Consider the following 24,117-nt stretch of genomic DNA (forward strand, 5'->3'; position numbering starts at 1 on the left):
TCCTCCATCTCTGCAAGACAGGAAGGGCTCACCCACCCTCCTTGTTACAACCAGGAAAATGACTGTAAGGTGAGAGGATGGAGCTCAACCCAAAATGTCACAGCAATTAGGAAAGTGGGTATGGACTTAAAAATTTGATGCTGCTGCAGTTAGTAAGGAGGCAAAACACACAGAAGAGGAGAAAATCCTAAATGTCCTGTGTGATCAACACCATCAGAGCACAGAGAGGGAATGGTTTCTCCCCAGTGGCAGCAGCTTGCTCACAGGACACCACAGCTTTCAAAAATTTATATTTAAGGATGTTGCAAGAGATGACAGCTGAAAACAAGGAAGAAAATCTGCTAAAATATATTTATTTTTATTTTTCAGGTCTTTGAGGGAACCACAAGTAAGCACACAAGCACTGAAATCAGCCAAAAATCAGTATTTCTGATTACAGCTGAGTTAGGGCAAACTGCTCCAAATATTTTTTGGTATTTGCCATCAAATTAAAACTGAAGCTGGGAAAATGATCACATGAGAACAGAAAATTGGTTGTTCTACCTGTGGCTTCATCTTCTGGGCTGGATAAATGTTCTTGCTGTTTCATGGTAGGTGAAAATGGAACATTTAAAAGAGAAAGACATGGAGTTTATAAAAGAAATGCTGTCTGGATTTTCTTCATCAGCTCAGCAGCTAGAACATCCTTGTGCACTCAAATAATGGCATCATTGCATTACCCATCCTGTGATTCTGCAAATAACTCATTTTCTCTCCTTGTGTGTGAGAGCTGTGACAGAAGGTCTACCAATGTAGGGTTTCTCAGCCAGAAGAAATTATTTCTTCATCACTAGTAGGAAGCAATTCCAGCTGGAAAATAAATCACAAGAGATTCCATGAGACTTCCCAGCCAAAAATGTAGTGAACACCAAAATAATCCTACCAGAAACTCCAACATCCTTGCACAGATGACAAATATGTCTTTACAAATACACACACTCATTATGCCACATACTTGGCCAGTGAGCAAACTTGATAGAAACAAATAGAGCTATTATTTTTTTTCTGCAAGAGCAGATTTAAAAGGAGGTAAAGGAGGACAGGGCTCCTTCAGAACAGAAATGCAGGACTCTACAAAGAGGAAAAAGGGCAGGTCAGACCTCACTTGTGGCATCTTTTCAGGATATGAAATAAAGCAGCAGTTCATGTCACTTCAGAGGAAGCAAATGCCATAATATAACACAGGCACATTGATGGGCTGACATAAAAAAAAATATAAATCTATCAACAGTTTAGGTTTGTTTGACATTGAGTCTGGGGAACTGTGTCTGATGGCTTTGGTCTAACCAGATGATAGAAATTTTATGAACTTGGACAGCAAAGGTTTTGACTTTGTGGGTGAAGCTGTGCAGCAGAAACGGTTTCATTTGATTCAATTCATTGGAGTATCGATTTTAAAGGTTGATGATTTATTAAAGTAACATGTGGTACAGTTGGATCTTCCAGTAATGATGATGCTGTTGCTGACACTGAAAATAAATCACTGTAAATCTTTAAAAGAATACGAGAGCTTAGCCCACAAATTGGGTGTTCTGGATTTGGAGAAGCTTGGGAATTCCTGCTAAACCATATAGTGACCTTTTTTTTTTTTCCCCAGGGGAACTGTACTCCTTTTTGACAACACTGGACAGAGGACAAGTTTATTTAAACATACCAGGGAGTTTATAGCCTCATTTTTTACCTAAATAGTCAACTGAACATACAAAGTGTGAGCTACACATTTAATTTAACTTCTTCACTACTAAACAGTCCTGTGTGAAAATCAGGCAGTGATCTAGCAAACTGAACAACTCACCACTGGTGCAAATGCTTACCTTATCTTGTGTGGAATATAATTCAATAGTTTAGAAAATCCCTGGGCACAAAAAGACAGTTTTGTGTCCATAAGTAATCTCTTGTGAGTCCACCTGGCAGGTGCCTCCCAAATATTTACCCCTGAAGAGGCTGCAGCTTCACAGAGCTGGAGGATTTCCCTTCCCTGGCACTTTATCATTGTTTTACCTGCTGACAGTAATTTTCAACACTCACCTTTGTAATTAAGGCTGCTCTGAGAAGCAGGCAAGTCTTCCCAAGGGGAAATGAGTGCAACCAAGAGCATCAACCCTCCCCACAGCAATAATGCTGCTGCTGCTGCTCTGCTACTCCATAATCACTTTAGGCTGCCTGAGATGGGATCTCCAATAGAATGAAGTCCATTCTCTGTGGGAAACAAAGGTACAATAAATGCTTAGTACCACTGCACATTGTGAAAATGCATTTCTACAACACTAAATTACAGGAAATTAATAATTTCACATGACTTTTTTTTCTTTTTTTCTTTTTTTTTCCCTATTTTTTTATTTTATAAGGACAACTAGTTTATTTTTCCTTGTAATAAACTTAATTTCCAAACCCTTATTATTTTTTGGGCTTTTTTTGTGTGAGAGAACAACCTTGGTAAGCATAACACACTACAAGCAATTTTGCCTATTGATATTGCAACCCAGGTGTTCCTAAATAAAATTCTCTCAAATATTCTGTCTGTGGTCAGGCAAACCTGTAAATAAACTGAAAAACTGAGAACTAATTTATCACATTTAGTCACAGCCTTGACAAGAGGTGTAAAGAGCCATCTTCCCTGAAGGACCCAAAATTCCCTGCTCCATTGCTCTGTAGTTGTGTTCCAGAGGTGAGCAATTAGCTAAAGCTCATTTAAAGATTCACCACAGGGTTTCTACACCAGGGTTAATTAGAGATGGAAATACAGAGGAATTCTCTTCCATATCTTCTGTCTGATGAGTCAGGGATTGATATTGCAGGATGTTAAACTTTGTAGAATTATACATAAAGTCTGATTTACGGGAAAACAGAGGCAGCTCAGAATGAAAGAGATGTAAAAAAATAAACAGTGAGTGGCAACAAATTTCCCCCATTTCTTTCTGAGTTTATTCTGGATGGATCCTCTCACACTGTCACTCACTCAATCCCCCTTGCTTACTCAGTAAAGAAAAGAAAGAAAAAAGAAGGAAAAGTGAAGATTACATCTATACATCTGCAGAAAACCCACTGGTTCAGCAGTTGTTTGCTGTTTGGGAATTTGAAGGTTTTGATAACTCTTCACAGCCACATCTGTAAAAATGCTCCTTTTTAGCTTTTGTATCATCTAATTATCTTGGGGCTAAAAATCTGTGCTTGGCTGAATATGATATATTAGGTTCTCAATAAATTCACAAGGAAAATACCAAATTTTCTTTAAAAAATAAAAAAGAGAGGAAGAACTAGCAGAGATACCAAATCTGTAAATAAAGCTTGTTTCAATGTATAAAAAAGCTGGGCATGAATTATGTTTGTCTTAAGCCCTGGCGGCTTTGTCATGAGTTTTATAGCAGAACAGCTACAAATAGATTTTCTCTGCTAAAGGCTGTGAGCATCACCATCATCATTATGGATTTAATTTAATTTAATTTAATTTAATTTTATTTTATTTTATTTTATTTTATTTTATTTTATTTTATTTTATTTATCATTATGGATTTGATTTTATTTTATTTTTCGCTACAGATTTACCCCTTCTATGTGCAGTGCACCTGATGATAGAAAGGTGAAGCCTTCACTGATATTTCAAGCAGGGTCGTTCTCTTGTTTCTGACCTGCATGTAAACCTCTGTGACCTCAAACCTGACACTATCTTTTATTTAAGATCAATATTCCTTGGTAGGTGGCTTGATGGAAGCTCCTGTTAGACTAAAGGCTGACCTATAACTGTGCAGAAATGATCTCTCCCTAAGAATTGGGAGAGATCATTTCTCCCCTTAGCACAGGCATTGTTGGGATCATGAGGAATTACAGCAGAGGATCAAGAGCTAGACAGAAAAACATAAACAGATTAAAAGCAGAAGTGATTATTTTAATAATTAAACATTTCTTAACTGAAATTATGTGAAATGCAAAAGCAGCATGAAAGGTCAGGAGAGATTTTCAAAGAGTGCTCCAGAGGAAGGGAAAGGGAAAAGCAATTAAATACAAAAATAGAGGGTTATGATGCAGAGAAGATTATTGCAAACAAGTGGCTGCCAGCAACAAACTGTATTGTTTTGAATGTTTAATTAATAAAATAATCTTTTTCATTAACCACTGCCAGTGGGGAAGATAGATTGGAAAAAAAAACATGCAGGAAACACAACAGACCCATTTCCTCCTTGTGTGCATTTATATATATGTGGAAATCTGAAAATTAATTGTTTGCCTTCAGAACTATAGGATCAGAAGGAATACGTGGTTATTATTGACACTGCATGTTCAGGTCATGTTTTCTTTTAAAAAGTCATCAAATTTGCCCACACAAATGTTTGGGTGGGCTATAGGATGCACTTTCTTCTTTGCTTTGTTGTGCATAATACTCAAAGGCAGAAAAGGCAGCTGAGGGAAGCAGCACACTTAAAAGGAAAAAACTAAATTAAATAATTTATTTAAAACGTGGGGTTTTTTTTCTTGTGTACACTGGAATATTATCTGTTTTTCTTTTTTTGAGGCATATCTAGGGAAGTAAATACTTATAAAGAGTGATGACAAACATGTTTGGCTGAAGTTGTTCTGTATGTAAGGAGGTAAGAACTATACTTGAAAAGGAGTCTACTGATATCTGGATATTTTTTAATTTCTTAAAATATAGATATTTTGTGATATCTGCAATTTTCATGGATTGACAGCTCCTGTGGATACAGGAGGTTGCACAAGTTGACAGGACAAGCATTTATGATTGCTTTTGCTTGATCTTTGGACATATGAAACATTTGTGTGAGTGCTTGTGTATTTTGATTAAAAAATGCATGACTTAATTTTGTTTGTTTTAAGATATTTTATAAAGTACTTGTAATGGTTATTGTTATTTGCTTTTGTATTTCTTTTTACTAATAATCTTGGAAGCGAAGAATGTGCTTTAACATGTGATATGAAGTATATTTTTGTTGTTGTTGTTGTTGTAAAGCACTTTAAAATTCCAATTCTGAGACAGGGTTGGTTAGAGCCTATTTTTAATTTTTAGAGCCTATTAAAAACCCACTTTAGTTTATTATTTAAATTACTAAATTTAAATTACATTTTCATTTACTATTTAAAACCCACTCTTAATTGTGGGTTCAATCTCTATATGGGCCAGTCACTTAAGAGGTGGGTTTGATAATCCTGGTGAGGTCCCTTCCAACTCAGAATATCCACAAACAGGTGAGCTCATGTGAATAACACCCTCCTTTATCCCCTTGACAAGAATTGAGATGGAAGGTGTTTATTTTTCTCTTTTAAGAGGAAAACGTTCAGCAAAGCCTCAAAGGCAAAGGAGCTGGGTGAAGGGCTGGTGTGTGAGGTTCAGCCTCTCTGCCTGTGCTCGCTGCTCAGTGATTGCTTTGCTGTGTTTTATGTGTAGTAGATATAATTCGCGCCATTTCTAATATGATATATGTGATATTGAATATTTGTTAGAGTACACACGTTTGTATTAGGATTCCCCCCCACCCTTGTAGGCGAGACTGTGTGTATTTTGGAAACTGATTTACAAGTAAGAAGGTCTGGCTGGCCAGGAGATGGGGATGGGCCATGGCTGGGGAGATACGGGACCCCGGGTGCTGATCATGGCATAAACGACCTGGGATGGATCTCATGGAAATGCTCGGGCAGATCCATGTGAATCAACAAACTCCAGACACGGAATTGTTCTCCCTCATCACCAAAAAGAAAATCTTATTAACATATGGACTCTGAATAGAAGAAAAGACTGATTGCTGAAATCTTGGCCTCGGGCGGAATTTTCCCTATAAAAACCACTTGTGCCAGGATAGAAGTGTGTGGGCATAGGGGAAAACCTCTACTGAGGCTGACCTCTTTGTTGCACACCCAGGGCCGACCCCGGGCTCAGCACTGTTCTTTCGTGGTGGCTGGCTAGATAGAATTTGATTGCAAAATAAATATTTATTTTTATCATTTTAATTTGGCTGGACAAATTTTCATTTATAACACTGTGCCAAAACTCTCCCCTCTGCCTTCAGCATCAGCCCACGAGCAGAGCTGAGCTGCTCAGAGCTCTGACACCACCTGTGATTAAAGCAAGGCCGTGATCAAAAGCAGTTTTTAGACTTCCAGCTCACTGCTCTGTGCAAGGCAGTGACTTTGTCACACCCTGCGAATCAAAAGCCCCACTGGATGTTGTGAATAAAAACGCTTTAAACGACAACAGCAACAATAAGGAAGAAAGGATCTTTGATCAGGCTACAGTTAATTGATTAAAATGTCCATTTCATTGTCCTTTAATGTCTAAGCTACAGTAAACAACATGAGAAAGCAGAACTCAGCATGCAGGAGTAGAAAGGAGGCCACGAAGGAAAGCCTGGCAAGTAAACAAAGATTAAAAAGAAAGGGAAAAAATAGATTATACAGAATAAATACAGAAACCTGCTGTGCTCATGCCCAGAAGCTTAACCCAATTCTCCAGCTATGCCACTGAAAGGCAGGGGAATTAAAAGCCATCAGCAAATCACGGACTCATATTTGCATTTATTTTCCTCACTGTAACCATATGAAACCTTTCCTACCAAACCCACAATGTGATTTGTGCAAAACTAACCTCATATAATGCTTCCAATATGAAATGGATTAAGTACTGGGGAAGGATATTGACTTTCATTCTAGGGAAATCTGAAAAAAAATCCTTGTCTTTGGTTAACAAATAAACCAGGTTTCCCACTCTGATGAAAGTGGAATTGCTATAGTTGCAATTTCTCTCTCATTTGTGAGGTATCAGGATGGCACCAGGCATTCTCAAAGACACTCAGCTACTTAAACATCAGCAGGCACCACTGGAACACTTCAGGATGCTCACAAGGAATCAGTTTACAGGCTCCTTTTGTGGAAGAGAGCTACACAATCCCTCCTCCTACTCTCAGGCAACTCAGCATACTGGTGGTTCAACTTCTTTGAATCCTCTCTCTGGAGAGCCAAGGCTCCCTCTGTGATTCAAATAGAAAACCTAGAGACACCTGTCTCACCAGAGCCCATCATTTTTAATTATCTCTTTCAGACTTTCTATTAAGAAGAGATCACAATTTCATTAAACAATTATGTTCAATGCTGGGTATGACATTTGCAAATGGATAAAATAAAGTGAAACAATATTCTAGAGTTTGCATTTTTACTTTTGCCTAAAGAATATTGTTGAGGTCCCTTAAAAGCATAAGATTCTCAAATAAGATGTTTTTAAACTTGAATTTTATGTGTCAAGACATGTAAATCAATACATACTGACAGACAAAGCATTTGGGAGGTGAGGCAACTGAATTGTGCCTCTCACGTTACACCTTGGTTGAGTTTTATTAAAGAGAAGAAAAAATTACTCCAGAGATCCTATTTGATCTTGCTGAGCTAAAAACTTGTGAATACAGTCTTTTTGAATGAAATTAATGATATTTTTTCCTAAAATCAATTGTGCAGCAGTAATAACACCCCACTTGTGTCCCTGTCCAGTCTTGAGCATGAAGAGACAGAGAATTGCTGTCACTTATATCTTTACCACTTCAGCAGCGGCTGATGCTTTGCAGCCCAAACATCCACCCCCAGTGCCAAGCTCGATCTCTCTTTTTTAAACTCATTTAACAGCCCAAAAGTCCATCCCCAGTCACATGGATTTGGGGATTATTGCCTCTTGCTTGCAGTGCTTGATGTGTGAGCTGCGTATGGCTCCCTTCTCTGAAAAACATGAAAACATCACTCTGCAAACACACAGAGCTGCCCAATATCCTACTTGGGTCACACTGGGCTTAAAATATAAAGCACTGATCCTGCCAGCACTTATTGCTGCTTGGGAAAAAGTGACTGCCATGAATAAAAGCCCCAGAGAAAGCTTCCCAGAGTGTCATTACTCCTAGCACTAAATTAAATTATTAAGCAGTATTGGTGTAAAGATTGCACACTCAGATATTTAACAGGTGCAGAATCTTCTGACATAACATGACAATTTGCCTAAAGTATTTCACAATTTCCTTTGCTTCTCTGTAACAGTGCAAACAACTCCACCACCTTGGAAAGGCAAACAAACAGCTGGGTACAGCATATTTACCAATAGACCACTAAAAACACTTCTGTTCAAATAAACAGAATTGCAGCAGCAAACCTCGAGATAATATGGACTTTTATGGAGTCTTTATGGATCCATTAGTTTGAACAGCTACTGAATTTCTGAACTAGAATAACAGATTTGCATATATTGCCTCGAATTTGCACCTTGCAAGGTCTGTTTCCTAATTTTGAATGATGAAGGCAGCAATGTAATACCAGAGTATGCCTGAATAGTGCATTGTATGAACTGTAATACTTTTTATTCTCTCTAATTTATTAATGTGCCATACTTTAAACAGCAGGGGCTTTTTCAATCATCTCATTGAAGTGTCTTAGTACAAACACGTCTAAGATATTAGTTATTAGACTGTTCGTGCATTTTATTTTAGCAAATAGTGAAATCACTCATTTCAATTTAATTTTAATGTTCAATTCACACAGAACATTTTCATATAGTTTTCAAATCTACTAATATTAGTCAGGCATAATCTTCTGGCTGAAAGGGGAGCAAGCTTACAAAACTTCATTCCCACAAGTAATGGCAGTAACTTTGCTTAAATTAAATCACTGCAGAATCATTTTCACTTAATTTTTTAAATGCAGAAAATGCACAGCACTCCTCTCCTCTTACAGCACTAAAAAGTAGAGGAGGGTAGGTTCTCACCTAAGTGATGTCCAGCACTGATTAAATTCTGGATTTTTGGAGATGAAAATGAAGAAAAGGCAGTTTTTCCAAAATATGAAATAGGGTCTCCTTTTAACTACTAGTTTTGTGGGGCCTTCTTGAATGCAAACAATCTAGAATAGTTTTATCAATATAAATGGGTATTTCCTTTGCAGCAGAAGAGTAGTTTTTTAAACTACCAAGCCATGTTGATAAATAACCAGGGAGAAAACCAAGACAAAAAACCCTGAGACAAACACAAGTAAATTGCCAGATAATCTTTAAAGATTTCACTTTAGCTAAATTACTGGTACTGATCTTAATTATCCAAATGGCTCCATTAAACAAATGAGATGTTTGAGAACCACACAGGAATATATGTTCTGATTTTGCTTCCCAAATTGTTTGATTAATATGCTACAAAGCTAATTAATCTTAAGGGAAAGCATAAGAGTTGTGCTTCATATTGCACAGGTTATCTGTTGTTAACTAGTAATACACCAAAAATAACTTTTAATTTAAAGAGTGCATTCATTATTCATGTGATTTCTATTTAATGTTACATTTTAAGACTGCCTAAATATTGCTGATCATTCTCTTAAACACAACTATTTATAGCATATGTTTGAAGATTCCAAAATACACCAGAGAAGTGTAGACAGACTTGCAAAGTTCTACTTCAGGAAAATTTGCAACATTGTCGGAAAGTACAGAACTGAAAACTACAACATTCAGGAAGTGGGACTGGAATTTTCCAAACAGCAAAATTTCCTTAGGATTTTTTTAAGCCCTAAAGCAAAGACATTTCTACCTTTAGACACACTGCAAACCCTGGGGAAGACACCTAAGAGGAAAATTCTTTCCTCTTCCTTGAAGACTTGAGCAGACAGCGGGCATGTGAAAAAATGGGAAACGGGACATTTGAAAGAACTTTAAAGAGCAGAAAGATCACAAAACTTCACGGGATCATCTCAGAATGTCCTGGGTTGGAAAGGACCTTAAAGAACATCCAGTTCCAACCCCTCTGCCATGGGCAGTGACACCTCCCACTAGACCAAGTTGAAAAAGAAAATCTGTAATAAATTGTGAGAAAAAGCAGTACAAAGCAGCTTTAATATTCTCTACAATTAATATTGACTTTGTAAGATTGACAGAAATTGAATTTACTTATTATAATCATCAACATTAATACATATGTTACATGTGATAATATTTCTATCAAATTGTATCATAATTCTACTATTTATGGAAAATTTTGCTTGCTAGCTCTGCAATGCAAGGAGGCGTGAATTAATTAGCCCTGTGAAAATGCACATTCTGCTAACTTTGTTTGTATGTCAGGGAAGTTCCTCATGGACGTTTGCTCCACTTAGTGTGAAAGTGAGATATGTACTGAGCCTGAGGGCTAAAGATTTAGAAACTCTGCATTTCCAAAAGAAAGTCTATTAAAAAAAAAAAAAGTCATTATCTTTCTTCAAAAATGCATTGAGCTGAATTGTGTGTGAAATACTTGAAGAAATAAAGGAGAGTGAGAAATTGTATCAATCTAGGTGTATTATCTAGGTGTTCCAGCTACTGATGAGATTTAAAACGTATTTTTGGCTAGCAGCCAATTACTGACTGCCACGTTCAAAAGCTTACATGCAATTTGTCACATTTCTGTCAGAGGGATGTTTTAACTGCCTGTGGGATGTATGACAGTAGAGATAAAAACAGCAGATGGGATCAGAGCACTGGTTTACTGATCCAACTAAACAAACTTATGGGAGAAAAACATCAGAAATAACGCTAATAAAATTATTTTCTGTAATCACAAAATAAGACCTTAATTATGCAATGTGCCCTTGTCTTTTAGTACTTTGAGAGAATTTCCTACTCAATTTTGTTTTCTATCTAATCTACATTAACGTGCTGAAAAAACCCAAATGAACCAAAAAAGCCGTTTACTGCCTTATATTTTAACAAAAAAATATTTGACTACAATTTTCTCTTTTTAGAGCTTTGTATGGCTACAGGAATGTGCTATCAAGATAACAGGTAAAGATTTTTCTTTTGTAAAACACACCTTTGCAATTACAGAAATTAATCCTAGAGCTTATCAATCAGATTTGTGTGCACACAAAGAACTTCATTTCCAAGCAAAATATTTGCTTTTTTATTTTTTCCAGTTTTCATAATAAAACTAGTTTCCAGTTGATAAGGAAAAGCTGTTGCAATAACAAAGAAGGCAAGCAGAATATATTAAACCAGGAGATGTTTCTTTTGATGGTAAATTTCTTTTTGACATTAATATCTATGCTTTTGCTGAGGTCACTTGGTCTGTTCAGCCTGGAGAGGAGGAGGCTGAGGGGAAGAGGAGGGGCAGGTGCTGAACTCTGCTCTCTGGTGACCATGATTTCGGATATTTTATCTTTTCAACTAGGATTACCCAATGCTTCAGTGGAGATTGAGGAGAATGATAAGTAAAAAAGTAAGAAATATGACTGAAATGCTAGAAAGATGAAGGGAATAAACCAAAAAGTTAAGTGAATCAGCACTTCAAGTGGAAAGGTTGAAAAACCAGACATCTCTGATATAATTGGAAGCCCCAAAGTCATTGAAGTTTCTTTGTCAGTGATGAAAATGGGAGCAAAGCTGCCTCTTGTAAAGAAAGCCACATCAAAGTAGACAGAGCCTCATCCTACAAAAATCCTTCAAATGTGGCTTGAAAAAGGGTGTGCTGGGAAGGAGGAGGAGAAAATGCCAACAACGAGACCTAGTTGGGACAAAAATGGGCAGAGGATGAAACTGTAGGGAGGAAAGGAGGGTTGTAGTGTAGACTGGGTATAAAAAAGAAAAATATGGACAAAGGAATAAAGAGAGATATGAGGAGGTCAAAAAGGGGAGGGGACTTCAGGGTATAAGAGGGGTGTTTCTAAAGATGTCTAGATGTCTAAATTGACAGACATTTGCAAAAGGAAAAAACAATGTTAAAGTCCAACTAGGAGAAAGGAAATGAAGTTTTCTGTGGAGCAGTTAAAATTGCATTCTTATGTTCAATGGAGGTCCAGTTCTCCATCAGCTGAGTGCACGATCAGGCTGAGGTAAGAGCTTTGAGAAAAATTATGGAATGTGTCAAAACAAAGCTTGTGGTCTTACAGCTCCATCCAATCATTTTCATTCTTGTTTTGAACATGGGCTCTTGATTTTTTCAGACAAGCAATAAGTAAGAAAAAAAATGGACAATTGGACATCCTCTCTCATTCTGACCTTGGAATTCCTTGGAATGACCAAGGAATGAAAAAATAACGAGCTAAAGTCATAGAGGAACAGACTAGGGACATGAGGAAAAAAATTAAATTAGAAGTAGAAGCTAAACTAAAGTTAGCATCTATCAGCCAACAAACCTTTGCCTTTGTCAGACTCTATAATTTTCATTCCACAGAGGTCGACAGGAGAAAAATGGCACCTAACTGAGGTGAAACACTTAGTTCTGAGAACATCTCCTGAAAATAATACAGACTTCTGTTAGTTTCATGCTGCAGCACAAATATTTTAGTGCTTTTTCATGGAAAGCTTCACTTTGATAACCCTGGCTGCTGCTGGCCAGAACGGCGTGCAAAACAATCTCCCTGCCCAGGGGAAAAAACTGGGGAGAAATTTTTATGTTGTGTGGATGTGAAAATACTGACCTTGTTTGAAACTTCCTCGAGAAATAAGGCAGTAAAAGAGGAGTTTTATGCACAGAAACTTAATTTTTTTCGTTCACTAAAAAGTAAGAAAGGTTATCTGGGAGAAATCTTTGCTAAGATAATTTTGTGCTGGGTGGGAAATACAATAAAATAACACTGACCCTGTGGTATTGAGTTAAGCTATTCTCCAGAGAGGCAGATGTGTGTCACCCACATGAGAAATGTACATGTGCTAGAGGCACCTTAACCCATCAGAATGAATAAAGAATAACCTATTTATATGTCTAGTGCACAAGTATTTGTCAGCAGAAAAACGAAAGAGCTCTTCTGCCTCCAAAAAAGTGATCTGAAAGTTTTGTGCTCAGCCCATAAAGACTGCCCTATAAGCTGATTAACCCAATTTGATTTGGATTTATGAACTCACCTTCCTTCTTGAAAGAAGTTGTTTTAAAAACTGTTCTGCCAGAAAGGGTTCGTTTTAATGAAGAGACTGAAGAGGACACCAAGAACAATACTGGCCCTCATCAGGGTAGAGTTTCACATTCTGTGTGATTCTGTGATTTCAGAGAAGGAAGGGATGGAGTGTGAGAAAGGTGTTGGGATGGAGAGCAAAAGCCATTTTCCAGCTGTTATCCCTGCTGGATTGACACATTAAATGAAAATCAATGAAACATGTTGCTTCCAACAAAACTTTTCCCAGTGCTATCACCTAGTGTGAGTAGCATCTCAACTTTTTGAAAAACGTGGGTTTTCATGGGTAATGTTACCTAATTACCACATAATTTACTTGCCAGAACACCTAAATCTAGGTAAGGTGAAGGTGAGAGCTAATTTGGGAGATGTTTAGGCAGACAAATGATGCACCACGAGTGCATTGAGCTGTGTGGAATCCTCCATCCAGCCAGCTACACAGTGGTACATAACAGGTATCATAGAAGATATCTGGGAGCAAGTAAATAATTAGAACCGAAACCCACCAGTTCTGTGGGGCTCTGAGCTATCCTTGGAGGTTGAAATTCTGTTTGGTGGAAATCTGCAGGCTGGAAAGAGCCTGGCAGACTTCAAGGCAGATGAAATAGCATTATTACTCTCTATTTCTGAAATGATTGAGGTGATTGTAGATCAAAACTTGTTTCACTGACTTCAGGGCAGTGTCTGTGAATTGGCACTGGCATTGTTTCAGGGGCCTGAAGGAAAGCTAAATAATTTACTTGAGATCTCAGCTTCTCTCTTTCATTTGTATTTTTCTCTCTCAATTTCTACTGGTAGCAATACCCTTACTCCTGGCTAACTGTGCTGTGTATCACCAAATTCACATCACCTATGACAGAAAATGTAGTTCTTCTCTTTTCCCAGACTGACCATAAGGCTTTTTTCCTACCTGTTGTTAAAAGCAACTGTAAAAAACTAACCAACAAAAACCCACCAAAAAACTCAACCTCCCTAACTTTGCAAATACATCTTACACATAGTTGGAAATGAGAAACCATTTCATGAAGTAAAATCCCTCAAAACACAGGCATATAATTCACCCTTGGAAAAATCAAATTCTGTTCAATATAAATCTCAAAATAAAAAAAAAAAGCAGAAATATAAAACTTGATCTCCTACTTCGTGAGCAATAGTGGAACATATTCTCGGAGTGTTTAAGGAGAAATTTGTGCTTTGCTTCACTAGAGCTACAAATGTTGGATCAGTTTCAAAACCGAGCCAGCAACAAAAACTGGTTAAGATATATCTGAAAGAGTTTATGGAATAGTAATGTAAGAAAAATTACAGCAGAGACAAAAGGAGAACACATACAAGAACTGGAGCTATTGTTTTAAAAGAAAAGTGAAGAAAAAAGCTTTTAATTTTCCAAATGGTTGAAAATGAGCAAAGTAATTATTGTGTATGACAGGAAAAAAAAAAAAAAGAACATTTTTGAAGAAGGAAAGGTGAACCACAGCTGCAGTTAGCAGAGAAAATTCAGTTCAATTCACATACTTCACATGCAAGGAAAAATTTCTCTCCTCACTTAGAGCTGTTACCTTTATTAGTGTTTTTGTAGGGGAAGTGTAGAACTTTTATCTGTATTGTGGGGTGATTTTCCTCATGGCAAACAAGTGCTGCAGAACACAGCAGCTGATGAAAACCTGAGACCTGTGCACCCAAGGGATCTGTGGAGAATGCTGACAGCAGGAAAAGGGGCAGACAGCACAAGTAATACTGACTGATAGAACCAGAGGAAACAAATTCAGGTTGGTTTTCATCACATTAAAAAAAACAAAAACAGAGAATCCAGAAACGGATCTATCATAGGAATTCTCCACTCCTTATGGAATTCTGCTGCAGTGTCACAGTTCTTGAATAAGCCAATAATGCACTTGCAGAGAAAAATTAATGGGAATAAAAGAGAAGCTTTTCTCCCTGCCTTGTGTTTCCATTGAACATTGATCTTAAACCTGCAATGAGCAGAATCTATCAAAGCTCCTGCAATTTTTCCTGCAGCAATCTCTGGGGTGTGAAGGGTCAATACGTTACGGTGTCGTGTCCTGGCAGTCCCAAGCCCTGCTCAGAGATGGATGGTGTTGAACCCACACCCCAGAAGGGCAACCAGGCATCCCCCAACAGCTTCCTCCTAAATAATTATCATTTCAGACACTTGCATGTTCTATGGAAAATAGGTGGTTTTTTGTTACATCTATTTCATTCTAGGGACATCCAAGGTGGATGGTGATTTTGACAGAGCTGCAATTCAGCCTTTTGTTAACTGGGTGCTGAACACTCAGCTGAAGGGATGTTGCTGTTAGACCCACTAAGAGAAAAATGCACATACATGAACAGGACACAAAATTTTAAAAAGTTATTTGTGTGTATAAATATATATATATAAATTACTGCTCTGTGATGTGCAACCCACACATTCCCTTATCTCATGTTCCTTTTCCATGGTATTCTGCTGTAGCTGGTTAGATTCTCACCTTTAGTTGAAAAGATGGATTGTTACATCTTTTTGTGTCATTTACAAAGTTGAAACAGATCCAGAAGGTACAAATATGTCCCAATAAATATAATATCATACCTAAAAGACTCTTCAACTTTATAGGGTAAATGTACTAGAAGTGGAATTAATTTTTTTGTTTGCAAATGCATCCCAAAGAAGTTCCAGTCTTAAGTCAATACATGACAAAGTCCTTCCAAATTTTACATGGCACTATAGCATTTATTTGGAAAAAACATTTGAAAATAAGAAGATTATGAATGTTTTTCTTGTCTGTTTTGACAAATTAAAGTGTAAATATTTGAATTGGTGAGTATCTTGCTCTCACTCAACATTTTCAAGCCTACAGATGATCAAACTCTAACTGAAAACATTAGGCAATAAAGCAAACCTTATGCAACTTATTACTTAATTTTGTCAAAGCCTGACTGTATTCGTATTCCTTTTGTTTGGTGAAAGGATCCTTCAAGCATACTAAAGAAATTCCCATTTCTATGGCCCCATCCAAGTAGATGAAATCTCTACCAAACAGCTACAAAATCGATGCTGTTCCTTGTAATGTTTTTCCAGCAGAGCAGGTAAAGAATTTATGAGTACCTTAACAATTAAGGTTATGAACTGCATTATAATTTCATCTAATTCCTCCATCCTGAATGGATTTTTCCCTGCTCTTTGCAGTTCCCAAACCTTTTAATTCATTTTCCACATCTTTCATTAATTTCCCACATATTTTCATTAATTTCTGTAATAAAAACTACACCTGTGTTGGTACTGCAAACAGAATGTTGACTGCTGTACTTGCACACTTTGCACATATTTCCTTAGTAAAAATCCTCTCAAGTAAAAAAAATAAAAAAATAAATAAAAGAATGATGAATTAATACTGATTTTCTTACAGTTTCACTGTGTTCCTTTATTCTCTGCATACCCTGAAGCTAAGCTGCTAAATGTTTTTGTTCTCAGTTTTTTCCTTATTCTATCTTTTTAAAGACACTTATTATGCCTCACATTTTATATATCTGAAGTCTCGTTTCAAGGAAGTAACCCTTTTTTAAAAGGCACATATATGCTGAGCTTCCTGTTGTGTAATTCTCTTATAAAATGTAAAAGCATTGAACAGCAAAATTTCATGCTGTTCTTTGAAATGATAAGAATCTGCTGAGAACTCTTAAGCACTGAAAACCTATGTGCCCTGTGCTCCTAAGAAGGCAGATCTGCATGACCTGGGAGCAAAAAATTTCCAAGGATCATTTACCTGAAATCTCCTGGCTTCATTATTATTATTATTATTATTATTACTACTACTATTATTATGTGAGTCCCTCTTGGGTGATGAATTCCTGTTCTGAGTTATGTTTTACAATAATTCTGCAAGCTTCACTTTTGGCAGAGGTGAGTTAGGGATGGCGTTGAGGAACTCAATGCTTCCTAATTTCTACTAGGGAGGCAAAATCTGCCTGTTCTACTCATAGAAAAAAAAAAACCCAAAACCCCCTTCTGGCTGGAACACATCCTGTCATTTCAAGAGACCTGTGATATTTACAGGATGCTGATGAAAAGACCCTCTTCAGCAAGATGATGTGAGAAGAGAACAGTGAAAGGACATTGTACCATAAACATTTGCTTCTCTTTCTTCTATTGCCCAACTTATACTTCCTCTCCATCGATATTTTCCTCCAAAATGATTTATCCAGTGTGGCTGAGGAAAAGTCTGGTGAGAGCTGTTCATTTAGGATCCCTCCACCACTGAGGAGTGCCTTCACTGTCACCTCCCATTGCTACAGAAAGAACCCAGACGATCAGCTTAGGTGAGAACATTTTCAAGGATGCTAAAATCAGTGAAGTTAGTTTGAAAAAGTATGTAATATTCCTGTCTTTCTCATATTTCATCTCCTACATCTGAAATACAACAAGCAAATTTTGCAAAATGCTGTGGAACGAGGCAAATCCCTCCTGATGAGACTTTCAGCAAAATGTGAAAGTGCAGGTGAGGCACACAGGGCTGCAGGGCTGGAAAGGAGGAATTTGCAGTTCTGGAAAGGAGGAATTGCAGCTCTGAACTTCCCTGCATCATGTAATCAGATCATGCAGACCCCTACTAAACCAGGGGTGTAAAAGAAGGATGCAAACCATAATTACAGGCAAGAGTCAATCAGCTTTGAAGAAATGCCGGGACATGAATTAGAGATGGCCAGGAATTGTGAGTTAAGCCTCTTTCAACCACAGCCATTAACACCGTGTAAAAGGCCTGCTGAAAAAAATCAATACATAACTGTAGCATTTATCAAGTTCATATAGATTTGTGTTGTTCCTGTCTAATTTGGATGGCCTTACCAAAGAGATGTTCACAAGTGGGGTATCAAAACAGCACCAGGGAGGCAATTTCCTCATTTTGTTTCATCCTCTTGGTGTTCTATTGAGGAATAAGATCTGATGTTAACTTCAGATTGTTTGAAAAGAGATTGTTATTGATCAGAGATCCATGGCTGTGCATGTCAGAGTGCTGTGTAAGACTTTCCATATATGAATCTTCCATGTGGCTTTTCCTCTCATATTTAATTCTTTGTGCCAATGCTTTATCACTTTTTCCAATTACACACACACAAGAAAAAGCTAATCTAAATGATAAGCAAAAAATAACATTTGGAATATGCAATGGAGTTTGTTTACATTCTGCTTTTATCTTGAGGGTACTGGTTTTGCTGATGGTAAAAGAGAAAGCCAACAGAAGAGCAAAGAAATAAAATTAAAACCTGAACGAATATTTCCAAGGGGCAGCCTGAGATCAAATTTGCTTAAATTGCAATCCAACTTAAATTTAAAAAAAAAAAAAAATCAGAAAAAAAACAAACCAAACCTTAATTATTTTTTTTTTTTAGTGCCTACAATGCTTGCAAAGTCAAATTTTACAGCAGTCATCTTGCATGAGATACTGGCATTGAGAAGTCTCTTACTGTAAGATTCCACAAAATACAAAGCAATCTGTGACCCAAATATTGTTTTACTGTGCATCACTGACATTCTTCACACAGGATAAAAGATTAAATGGAAAAAGAATTTAATTTTCTGAAGGTTCTTCCATCACCTCCCTAACTCTCAGTATCTTCTCCCTGCTTTCTGCTCTGAATATTTTGAAAGATAGAAAACAGAAACCCAGAAAAATACTGCAGTAGTGCAAGGAGGCAAAATTAAGACATCAATTGCATGAAACATAAAGAAAAACATGACTAAAAGGTGCAGCTTCTTTTTCCTTTTAGTGACTTGAAAACAAAGCAAAAGCACTGTACACAGCAAAAAAAAAAAAGTCCCATGAGCAAATTTTCAGGATGGGGCTTGCACAGAACCTCAGAGATGCTGAAGTTGTTGTGGCAGATACTTTTACTGCTGTAGGAATTCCAGCTAATGACCTGCCTCCTAGGGCTTGTTAGGATTATCTTCCTTGTTCTTGTTATACTCATTGAGTAGTCATTTTGTAATTTTTTCCCCCCTGTTTGGAGTTAAGAAGCCCTACTTAGCCAAATAGGTCTTTATAGAAGCTGCTCTGCCGTGTAATCAAAACATCTCACAAAAGGCTGCTCTTCCAGAAACATCAAATTAGCTCATTAGCTCCATTTTTTTTCTTTTCTACACCCTTCACAAAAAACCTAAAAGCAAGTGGTTAAAGGAGGAACAACAAACCCCATGCTGGGTGCACTGCTGGTGGGAATCATTGTTTAATTAAACCATAAATTTAATTCATAAACAGGCTTAAACAGATATTAGGAATAAATTATTCTTTTAACTGATTTGGTAAATACTATGTGATATCAAAGCATAATTGTGGAAGAGGTTTAAGAAGCTTTTTTAGATTTTATTTTAACATGGAAATATTTTTTAATAAATAGGGGTAGATTACGTGTAGGGATGGATGTATGCCCACATTCTTGTTTAGAATAAGTTCTAGTGCAAGGTGGACTCCAAAATTCATGCATCACCAGGAATGCTAAAGATGCAATTTAGATCTTCTACAAGTTGTATTGCTGCTTATGACTCTCCCTGGGAAATTGAATTCATTGTACAGTCCCCCTTGTAGCAATTTCTCCAAGGCAAGCAATAAACCCTCTGGAAGTTATGAAAACAAAGGGGAATGGAGCAGCTGATTGCTCAAATTCCATAGGAAACCCCAATTCCAATTTACTCGGGGCTGAAAAGGCCCAGCCCAGTCTGTGTGTGCATGTGAAAGCTGCAGCTGCACAGAGCAGCACCAGTGGGATATTTGTCATGAGAAATGTTTTTATTAGCCTGGCTTTGCATGAAAGCACCTTTCTGCCTCCTCACCTCCACCATCCCCTCACCAAAAATGCAGCAGCAGATTTACTAATCTGAATGAGAAAAAGATTTCAGATCTACCAGTAGGGCACAAACGAGGCTTTCTGGCTTCCTTCTGTTCTGCTGTGGTGCAGAAAATTCCGTGGCTTTTGTTTCCACTTTGATTGTGCTGCAGTGCAGTTTGATGCAAATGACTGAGCTAAAAATGAGTATAACTAGACCCAGCCTGTCTATCTCTACTTCTATTTCTCTTTGTCAGCTGTGCCTTAAAAGAACAAATACATTCCAAGCTACCTTCCCAGCCCTCCCTTCCCCAGTGAACCACACAGCTCTCAAAATATCATCCCTTGTAGTCACTGTGGCTGTTTTGGATAAGAGATGCTTCCTCTCCCACTTCTTTCAATTCAAAAGGAGTTTCTAATTAATCTCTTCAATTCAGTTCTCATGAGAACAAAGCAATTACAATGGCATTGGTTAAAATTACATGTTTATTTTAACAAGAGCCTTCCCAACTTCTCAGCTATTTTGAGGATTTAGAGTTCTAAGTTTCTGAAATAAACAATCCCTCCTTTTTCTCTCTGTTCTCTTTTCTGTTGATGAAAAAGTGAGGTAAAATATTGGCATCTTTTGGATACAAGAAAACATAAAAGGTAAAAGGACTAGGATTAAGCGAAAAGCTATGTAATGCTATTAGAACTGAATCAAACAAAAGTAGCAAACATTTTTAGACTTTTAAAACTTTAATTGCTTTTTAATAATTGAAATTATCCGATTATCATCTCTGATTATGAATACTGTTTCTAAACATAAATCTAAGTTCCAGATAAGCACAACATTTACCCAGCTATTATCTTTTCCTGATCTCTGCTCTTTACTTTTCCTCTTTCTGCCAAATAGACCAGACCTGTTGTTGCTACTGCATAAAGAAAGTTTCATGGAAACACAGCTTTTGCATTCTGCATTATTTGGTTAATGAAATTTTAGCATCAGCCCACTTTTAACATGTTTATATTCTATAATGTCCAGGGACCTGGTATGAATTTTAGAAAGGATCACTCAGACCTCAGAAAAAACATCAGACATCAACAAAAGCCTATAACCACTAAATACCTCGCAGATGATTATGTAATTAGATAGATAGATAGATAGATAGATAGATAGATAGATAGATAGATAGATAGCTATATAGATATAATTCTGCTCAGCCTGGCTCATGTAGAGCACTCTATTTCTGTGAGACTGTAGACTGGCGAGGCACACACTGAATTTGGAAGAGCTGGCTGAGCACTCCAAGCAGCAGAACGTTATAAAAGACACATTATGTTCAGTTGCTGATAATAGACCAAGACAGGGATTCATTTTGGCTTTTGATACCCTGAGATCTTAGCAACAAACCCACTGCACAGACAAAATCATCTCCACCAACTTCTGCTCTCCAGCTCTTTCTGAGGGGGGCAGAGTGACAGGGCCAGCAGGACACCCCCATGGACCAGGACAGGACCAGGGGACACAAATGGGCTCCACCCAGGGTCAACGGCAGAGCTGCTGTTTCCAGGCTGGCCAGGCAGGGGATGATGAGATGAGGATCCCTTCCAGCTCCTGGCACAGGGCTCCTGGCCTTCTGTAGGGGCAGAGTTAGTCTGCAGTTAATCTTGAATTACTTTCCAGCTGTCATTTTAAATAAATAAATAAATAACCAAATAAATAAATAAATAAATAAATAAATTTGTTTATTAATTTATATATATATATAATATATTGTCATATATTATATATTATATGTATTATTATATATATTATATATTATTGATGTTATATAGTTATATATAATAATAATATAAATATTAAAATAACAATAATATATTATTATAGTATTTTTATTAAAATATTTATATTTATTTATGTATTTATATAAATAAATAAAATTAAAATAGAAATATATATTTATGTATTTATATATTTATACATAATATAATTATAATATTATATATTATTATATTGTAGGATATGTATAATGATAATATATCATACATATGTTATTATATATTTTATATATTATATATTTATATATTATATTTATTTAAATATATATATATATATTTATATTTATATTTATATATAGGTTTATAGATGAATACATACATCTATACCCCCGTACTATACATACAGGAATTTTCTGCACTCCCCCATTCAGAAAGGCAGTGATTTCAGTCCCAGGGTGAATGCCATCAGCCTACTTGGCTGTCACAGGCTGGAGCTGAGCCAAGAGGATTTTTCCCAAGAGAGTGACAGTCTGCCCAGGCTGCAGAGACACCCTGGTTCCTCCTCTGTGTCAGGACATGAGGAGAAGTGTGGGAACAGCCACTGTAATTTGGAGGTGAATAGGAGACTCAACAGAGGCCAAAATATATTCCAAAACAGCTTAAAAATACAAAACAACTCAAGAAAACACAGACAAAAATTTGTAATAAAATTCCCTTTGGAAAATGCAGCAAAGGCTATTGCTGGTGTTTATTTTATATATTGTTAAGGCCTTTATAGAGAGAAGGTTATAAAAATTCATAATGCTGGCAATGTTATTTGGGGGTAATGCAGACAGTGCAAATTTTATGTGAGATGGAGCTGAACTTTGTCTATTTAACTTCCTCACACTGAAGTCAGTACTTCTCAGCTTTACAATTCAAACTAGCCCTGGGTTTATTGCTCCTAAAACTAAATTCTCAGTACTTCATACACAGGGACAGAGGTCACTATATCTTCCATTGGCTGAGTCCTTCACTTCAAAAAACAATGAAGTTATCATTGCCATTTTTGAGGATGAAATATGCTGGAACATCCATTTAATTTCTAGAGAGAAGCATCTAAAAGCCACAAGCACTCCCAGTTCCCTTTAGACAGGTCCCTGCCCTGTAAAACAACACAGCCCCTCAAGGCACAGCTGCTCTTGCTCTACAGCAAAACCAACCCAGTCAAGAAGCCATTGGCAGCAAAAAGTATCCATGAGATTCCTGAATTTATCAATTCTTATGCTGCAGTTTAGCATTGATGTCTCTGGTCCCATTGCACCTTCAGCAGGCACAAAATTACATTTTATCTTCAAAGTGTCCAGAGCTCCATGAAAAAAGGGTATCAGCTTTTCACCTGGGAAGAGGGAACCCATGTTTATGCAGAAAAGCAATATAAAAATCAGTTTCCAGAGAATACTGAAGCTGCAAAATAAACTGGTTTCACTGTACACCAGTGATCAGAAGCTGACACTTTATTTATGGAAGGCTCAGAAATTTCCTCTTTAACATCAACAAAAAATTGGATTTGTTAAATTCAAATAGCCAAAAAAGTCTCAGTGACAAATTAAGCCTTGCTAATTATTATACACACTTCTCAGTGCTGTGACAATCTGGCAAAGGCCACGGACTAAGGGTAAATTCTTCATACAGCAGAAATTCCAACTGTCATGGAATTTCATCTTGTGTCTCAGATTTCACTCTGCACTACAGCAAACTTCAGTACTTGCATTTACAGGGAGAAAAAAGAAAAAAAAAAAATCCCCAAACACTGCTGCCTTCAAACAGAGCTTGTCATTGACTGTAGAGGCTCTGTTTGTCAGCACTTATTTTTGATGCTACTACTGAGCCTGCAAGAAATAAATTTCTCTGGTTGAAACACTGAACAGTGGGGAAGCTTCAGGAGAGGAACAAAAACCTTACATCACATCCATTTTGTTTGCATTTTAAAGCAAATTTGCCAAGGTAAATTATTTTCCAGGTGAGTTGACAAATAAATATGTTATAAACATAATAAAACATGTTATAAATATATATATATATATATATATATATATATATATATATATATAACATAATAAATATGTTAGAAACATAATAAATATGTTATTTCATTAATGCTCCAGTAAAAAATATAAATAAAAATTCTACACTTTATCAGAAATACTGACTGCCTTCTGCTAAGGTGAAATCTGTCTTTCCTCAGATCGATGTTCTATAGTGCCATTAGGATTTTTTTCCTTCAATATGCACAAAAGGAAAAAAGAAATAAGAAATGCTTTGTGAAAAAATCTGCCTTTATATTTCTTATCTTGTCTCTGCTATTATGAAAAAATTATTTCTTCTCCAGAGGAGAGACTTAGACTTATGACTCAACTTCCAAGCGTTCCCATTTTGTCAAAAATAATTCTCTACAATTTCACAGCAGCTACCAGAACTACCTTTGCAGAGCAGTTGGATGCCTGTAGGCCTACAGAATTCCTGGGGTCTTCCCAAACAAAATTCCCCAGGCAAAGCACTCCTTGCAAGGAGGGGTCCTCAGGTCATCAATCAAACTTGAAAATGTCAATTATTACACTTGTTACA

General features: G+C 36.8%; 1 long non-coding RNA gene across 8 annotated transcripts in view; it reads right to left on the reverse strand.

Annotated features, from left to right (window-relative positions):
• Nucleotides 1-332: 332 nt before the first annotated feature.
• Nucleotides 333-24,117, reverse strand: part of LOC115493533 (uncharacterized) — a 120,998-nt gene continuing 97,213 nt past the window's right edge. For all 8 annotated transcript variants that reach the window (XR_012053824.1, XR_012053822.1, XR_012053827.1 and 5 more), the window contains 2 exons: nucleotides 2,068-2,238; nucleotides 333-849 (listed from right to left, as the gene is read on the reverse strand). This is a non-coding gene — a long non-coding RNA (uncharacterized lncRNA). The remainder of the gene's footprint in view (nucleotides 850-2,067; nucleotides 2,239-24,117) is intronic.

This window comes from Taeniopygia guttata, chromosome 1 (assembly GCF_048771995.1).
Source record: "Taeniopygia guttata chromosome 1, bTaeGut7.mat, whole genome shotgun sequence".
NCBI classification, from domain to species: Eukaryota; Metazoa; Chordata; class Aves; order Passeriformes; family Estrildidae; genus Taeniopygia; species Taeniopygia guttata.